Source organism: Paramacrobiotus metropolitanus, unplaced genomic scaffold (genome assembly GCF_019649055.1).
Source record: "Paramacrobiotus metropolitanus isolate TYO unplaced genomic scaffold, Prichtersi_v1.0 Parri_scaffold0000057, whole genome shotgun sequence".
NCBI lineage: Eukaryota > Metazoa > Tardigrada > Eutardigrada > Parachela > Macrobiotidae > Paramacrobiotus > Paramacrobiotus metropolitanus.
Genome location: NW_026570277.1, coordinates 841,742 through 848,877, shown reverse-complemented (window position 1 = coordinate 848,877; position 7,136 = coordinate 841,742).

Here is a 7,136-nt window from a genome sequence, read left to right as displayed (position 1 = left end):
AGCTGATAATCTCAATGTGGCATAGCTAAATAATATGCATAAGCTACGAACTACGCGAAGCGAGAATACAACACTGAATTCCGACGATGTATTTTTAATAGAAAAACTCCGACACTGCCAAACTTCGAATGCGAACCAACTGATGCCAAAATACTGTAACTCTCGGACTGATATAGACGCGAAGCGCATCCGGTTAGAAAAGCCAAAAGTATAAACTCAAACAAAAGAGAAAGTGCTGGAAAGTACAAAAATATAGCCGTAGTACGAGTACAGATGGAAAACGTACTGTACTAAGCCGCTACGTACACCATATTCCGTCACAGGCAATGAATCCTTCGGCGCAGAATGAAAATCATCCAGGTGATGATCAGCAGAGAATGAATAGTCCGACTGGATCGATTGGTCTGCGTGATCCGCAGATGGATGAATATAGCCAGGGACAGCAGCGAAGCCTGCAGGAACAAGTAAAACACAATGCAACGATGTCGCAGTTACTGGTTAAAATGGCTAGCCAGAACCAGGATAAACATGAAAGCGGAATTAAGTTGCAGAACTTTGATGAGAGTCACCCCGAACGCATTATCCGGTGGCTCCTTACCGTGGATCAATGTAAGATCGCGAATCGCTGGAGCGATGCCACAACGTGCAGTCGCGTCGCGGCTGCGTTGGGCACAGTAGCTTTCCGTTGGTTTTCTAAATTGATTGCGGATAATCCCGATGAAACGTGGGAAGACTTTTTCAAGCCGGAAATTAAAAAACATTATAATGCGGAGATGTCCAAGAGCGACATCCGCAGGTTAATGAATACACGTACATTTAAGTATGGTGAAACAGTACGGGAATACCTCGATAGTTTCCTTCCGTGGTTTGATGAATTAAGGTCGTCAGATGAGGAGCAGGTTGAGGCACTCATGGAAGGCCTGCAAGCAAACAAAAAGAATTGGTATGCGAAATTGTTCGAAAATAAGCCGAAGAATTTCACCGAATTGGAAACCCGGTTACAAGAGTGCGAGAGATTAGCAAAGATCCTGTACAGTAAAAAGGAAGAAGGGGACCAGAGAAACCCTGCGCCGGAGCCGCGCAGTACAGGAAATAATTCGGTTAGTGGTGATAATCGCAGCAGCCGTGGTGGCATGTCACAACGTGGGAATTACTATTCGAGCCGTGGAGGCCGTGGTAATTACTTGAATACGCGAGGCGGATATAACCGTCAGTATTCGCAGTCCAGGAATCTGCTGCAGCAGAATGTACCAGTGCAACTTGCAGCCCCGGCGCAGCAGCCGATATTAAACGTACCGCAGCAACAAGTACAGTACATACCTGTACCTGTGTATCAGCAGCAAACACAGATGCCGGAAATAATTCCCGTGCAGTTTGCGCAAACGTTTCCTGTGCAGCCACCGGTACCGGTGCCAGTTCAGCAGCAGATGCCGTTTCCTGTTAATTCGAATGTCGGTATTCCGCCAGTACAAATGCCTCCGGTGCAGCCAATACAACAGATACAGCAGCCAAATCAAAATTTTCGACAGCAGATGCCTGTAAATAATAATGGTTTTAACGGTGTGAATAATTCTGCTGGTAATCAGGCAAATTGGAGGCCTAATTTTAATAATAATAATAATTATCGCGGGAACTTTCGCGGTAATAATTTCCAGCGGGGTGGATATAATAATGGTGGTGGTTACCGCCCACAGTATCCGAATAATAATAATTTTGCGCAGCCGAATGTAAGGCAACCAATACCGCAACTACCTGCCCTGCCGCCAGGTACTCCGAATCAGCTGGGTTTTGACGAAAAGAATATCGCCAGGGAGCAATGGAGAACAAATGATGGGCAAGAAATCTGCTTCCGGTGTCTTGCAGTGCACAAAGCAGCAAACTGTGTGAATCCGCTGGCGTACCCTCGATTGTACGAGCCATCCCGTGAAATATTGGATAGGTGTAATGGCATCCGCGTGAATATGATGGATATCGATCTGCCATCTGGGTTGAACGCTCCCAGAGTCCAGTGTAATACTCTGGAAGTAGTAAATATTGATCAGTACCCGATTTCGGATCGCGTGATGCATAAGCCGACGTTAGATGCACAAGCTTGGTACTGTATTATGGATGTTAATTATTCAAAAGTTAAAGTTATGATTGATACGGGATCAAGTATCTCCGTTATGTCCCATAAAATGGCAAAACAGTTAAATTTGAATATTTTTCGCTGCCCGGATCACGTACAGGGCAGAGTGGTACATACCGCGTATCAAGGAAGACAGGCCGTGGAGCCGATGGCGGTTTTGGTAACTATTCATGAGTTCGGTATGGCATGGGAACATTCTCTTTTGGTGAGCACCACGTTCGAGCGCAATCATATTGTCAGGGAATGGACTTCTTCGCGACAAAGCCGTTCATTCTAGATATGAACACAATGACGTGGCGGTTATCTGGAAGAAAGCCAGGTGCTCCTAAATTCTTAAAGCGATTGACTCACCGTATGTCCGATATTATACGGGATCACGACTTTGATCTTTTACTTCCGCGTGGTGTTAAGCCCGGTCCGTCGATCCCAGCGCTAATGCTGACTGAGAGAATCGGCGTCGCCCGAGAAACGAAATTCTTGCCCTATGAATCAGCTCACGTGATATTGGCTAATGCAAGGCCGGAAGTGTGCATTCTGCACCTACAGCGCGCAGAGGAATTGTCGCGAGATTTACGGGAACCAGATAGTCCACCGCGAGTATATCCGGCGTTGGCGGACAGCTCGGTGCCGATTCCTAGTCCAGTTCGTGGGGGTAGCGGCGCAGCTCAGAATAGTTCTGGCGGTACAGTACTGACGGTGCAAGCAGATGTGCATCCGGTACCTACGCCAGCGCAGACAGGCATCAGTCAAGTTCGTGGGGGTGGTAGCGATGTGCCAGCTAACCTTCAGGCGAATGAACAAGTGCGGCCGTCTATAATTAAAACAAAAACTGGAAGTAGTCAAGTTCGTGGGGGTGGAGCGAAACCCACCTATCAAATTCAGACGCTGGAAGAAGTGCTTCAGCAATATCCGGAAACATCCCGCATGTTTGTAGGAATTAACCATGCAAATAACAAATCCATACAGTGTATGAGTATCGGCGGTAAAACGCTTAATATTGTACCATAAAAAGCCGATCACAGAAACGTCGATGAGGTACATGAGTTTCCTTTTCCAGCGCGTATGTCGCGTGATCCAGACCTACGTCGGTGGATGATGCCGCCGGAAAAACCGCAGGATAGGGATCGTTTCCCGTCCGAACTTGATTTCCGCTCACCAGAATTTTGGGCAGCGGAGCAGCAGCGCTGTGCTGATAGCAGAATGTGGCTTAAGCTGCAAAAGAGACCAGAAATGGCTGACACAAACTTCCTGCGTTTCGAAGTTAACCGGTTGTTTACATTTGAAGGTTTGTTGTGTAGAGTACCTGATCGTAGTGGTCAATGCCCTAAAATTTTTGTACCGTATCAGTGGCGAAACAAGCTCATTGCTTGCTTCCATGAAATTTTGATACATCAACAGGCGTACGGATCAAACATTAAACTGTACCCGTACCTTATGAAAGTCTTTTACTGGCCAGATATAATCATCCAGGTGGATGAATATGAAAAGAATTGTGAGCAATGTCGCAATACTGTTAACTTACCCCGCCAGTTCCGCATAGCGAAGCATACCGAAGGTATTGCTGACGCGAAGAAGCCGCGAGTGAGATTTTCTTTGGATAGTCCGGCCCCGGCAGGTGAATTTGAAAATGGTACGTTTGTTCCTGCTGCCGGAATGCCAGCAATTGACATTGGTCCGTGTCCAGTATCCTATGAAGACAGACAGGCGGAGAAGCAAAATGCACTGTGTACGCAGTCGTCGGCACTCGTACCGCGATTATATTCTCTCGATCCGGCCAAATTAGGGCAAGTGCGTGCAGACTTTGATACGTTCCGGGATGTAGATGTGGGTGAGCAGCATGAGATTATGCGGCAAATCCAGGCACTTCGTGCTACGAATGAAGCTCAAATAGCGGCTAATAATGAGTTGTTACGCGCAATAGATCGCACGGAGCAGGCCCTGCTTTTGCATAAAATAAAACGGGAAGGAAATAATTCTCCGCCGGTAGTGCCCGTGGTAAGTGAGGACTGGGAGGAGTGTGCCAGTCCGGTACCGAGCAAGAAGCGTAAGTCCGGGTCGGCAAAGAAGTGGCTTTTAAAAGCCCGATCAAAAGCAGTGAAAGCACAGGCGGAAGTACAATCTGAAGTGGCGGCAATCGCTTCGGCTCAGCAGCCAACCATTCCTGTTCCGGTGACGCTGTCTCAGGAAAGACCGCGCAATAAAATATCGCAGGATATCAGGGATGATCCGACAATACTGAAAGTGGCACATTCTGCGCAGGGATCACACTTTCTCTACAATGAGAATAATTCCAGTACAGTGCAAAATGCAGCTGACCTGAATGTATCCCAGCTGATACCGGAATTTCCACCAATTGAGTTTTATGAAATGGAATTGTTTTCCACGGCGCCGATGATTATACAGCCACGTTCGCAAGGTGTAATTAGGGCAACAACAAACTTGCCTGATGAGAAATTGCATGAATTCCAGGTGAATCAGATGCAGAAGCAGCCGTACTTTTATGAAGGGAAAATCCCTGAAAATAATAGTAATGCATTACTGTTTGACGGCGTTGTATCGCTAAATGAACATGGTAATTGCCGCGTGTGTGTAATGAATATGTCGGATAAGCCGTTAGTAATTAATACTGACACAAACCTGGGAGAAATTGCGTTGGCAGATGAAGTGTACGGCATGGATACGCCGGCGTATAAGGAAAATTATCACGCGGAATTTTGTGATGTACGTCGGGATTTAAATTGCGCTCCGGTGCAGTCAGCATTTTGCGAATGTCTGAGCCAGCAGATCGCAGAATCGGTTAATGAGCTAGCAGCTGAATCGGGTACTGATGCAGAAACGGAAGAGACATTCTCCAAAATTAAAGTAGGAGAGATTTGTACCGACAAAGAAGAATTAAAAAGAATCTTTTATAAAGCGAAATCAGTCTTACCTACGAAGGCGAGACCAGTCGGATGTTGTACAATTTATGAGCATTCCGTAAATACTGGTACAAGTGCTCCAGTGCGTACACCTCCGTATCGTACTTCATTTGCAGATAGGAAATGGTTGCAAGCCAAGACGGCGGAAATGATACGTTATGGTATCATTGAACCTACAAATTCAGCATGGGGAAGTCCCATTTGTATTGTAAAAAAGAAAGATGGCTCTCGCCGGTTAACAGTAGATTTTCGTAAGCTGAATGAACGCCTACTTGGTAGTTCGTATCCGTTGCCCCGAGTGGACGATATTCTCAATGCCTTGGATAAGGCGACCGTCTTCAGTAAAATTGGTTTGAAGAGTGGGTTCTGGCAAATAAAAATAAAGCCAGAGGATCAGTCCAAGACGACGATGGTAGGCGAGGAATTCACATTCCAATACCGCGTACTTCCGTTTGGAATGAAGGACGCGCCGTCCGCATTCCAACGCGCAATGGACTTAACCCTAATGAACCAACATTTGGCAAACTGCGCTGTATGTAAACAGAACGCAACCTGAAAATCAGAAGCCAGCACCAAGACATGGCTGCTAATTGTTAATTCGAGTGGTTGTTAATTTTAAAAGTCAGTAATTTTAATTGTAAATAAAGTTCTTAGTTTTCAAACAGCTGCAGTGCAAAATCAACGCACGGCAGGCTTGCCGCCGGTTGGTGAGGCGAAGCTTCCTTTAATAATTTGGTACGTTATTTAAGACTCATTGAACGGCCATCAGTTTCCGTATATTTAGTTGTTCACTTCGCAGACAGCGAAGCACGTGTTCGCCAGTTTGTGGCGGCTGTCTTGGTTATAATTATTTGGCACTACACAGCGTTAAATTTTAAAGACTTAGTGCGAATTTTATGGCAAATTTTTAGCTTAGTGATTGCTTGCTACTCTCGGCATTTTTGTAAGCCTTGTGCGCTTTCTGTGCACAATGGCAGATAATAATGGCGATTTTACGGGGAGTACCTCTGATGTGGAAGGCGCAGAAGATATACTGCTTCGGGTGCTAAGTCCGTACGACAGTGGTAGCAGCACTGACGAAGAACCTTTTGAAATCCCATCTGGAATTCCAAATTACGCGCGTGGAGAGAAGCTCAGCCGAATTCCTTTTGAACTACACAAGCATTACATAGTCCTCCATGCGGATACGAGGCTGTATCTTGATGATAAACTCTTTCATAAGGGATTCCGTATCCCTTTGAAGATGTTCAATTACTATGTGCACCGCCTGGATGTGGATCACCCCTCGTATAAAAGACAGTTGGACTTTCTGTTCGGAAACCCTGAAGCAGATGAAATTGGGCAAATTGTGGATGATTTGCGAGCCCATGGTATGCACATAGTATGGGACCCGGCAGCTGTGATCAATTTGTCAGCTCCGCATGTCACTCGCTGGAACACAGCAAATGACCCAGAAGCTGAAGTACAGTTGGATTCGGAGAAAGAAGTCGAAGACGAGGAAGATCCCCTGTATTCGTGAGCGAAATGTTGCTTGATAATGAGAATTACCGTAAATAGCACTACGGAGTGTCAGTTTCAGTATTGTTGATATCGCATCATTGGTTATTGCTGTCGATTCTTCATTCTAGAATTCTGGCTTTGTTTTCAATTGGAATTATTTGCATTCGAAATGAAATGAATTATTTTGATGACTTAAAATAGGAAGAAAGGACGGGGAGTGGTGCTTTTGTACAAAATTCAGCGTTAAAACTGTGCATAGCGCAACCGCCCTGTACGGACGTGTTAGTTAATAAAATGTAAACAAACGGGCTTTAGCGAGTTTGTGTAGTACTGTGTGGACGAGTTCGCGTATGATTTGTCAAGTTTACAAATTTACAAGTTTCCACTTGTTGCCTTACCACTTGGCTGTTATTTCTTGTTTAAAATATATCTTTAAAGTTCACTATGGAGCGTAAAGCGCAAAGCGAGGCTCGATGACTTTTGAAATATGAGCAGTTAGAACTGCTTACGCGTGAGCAGCCTGATGTATATGCTCAACAACATGAGCAGGAGAAGGCCGCGGAGTTGGCTCGTGAGGAAGAGCGTGGACG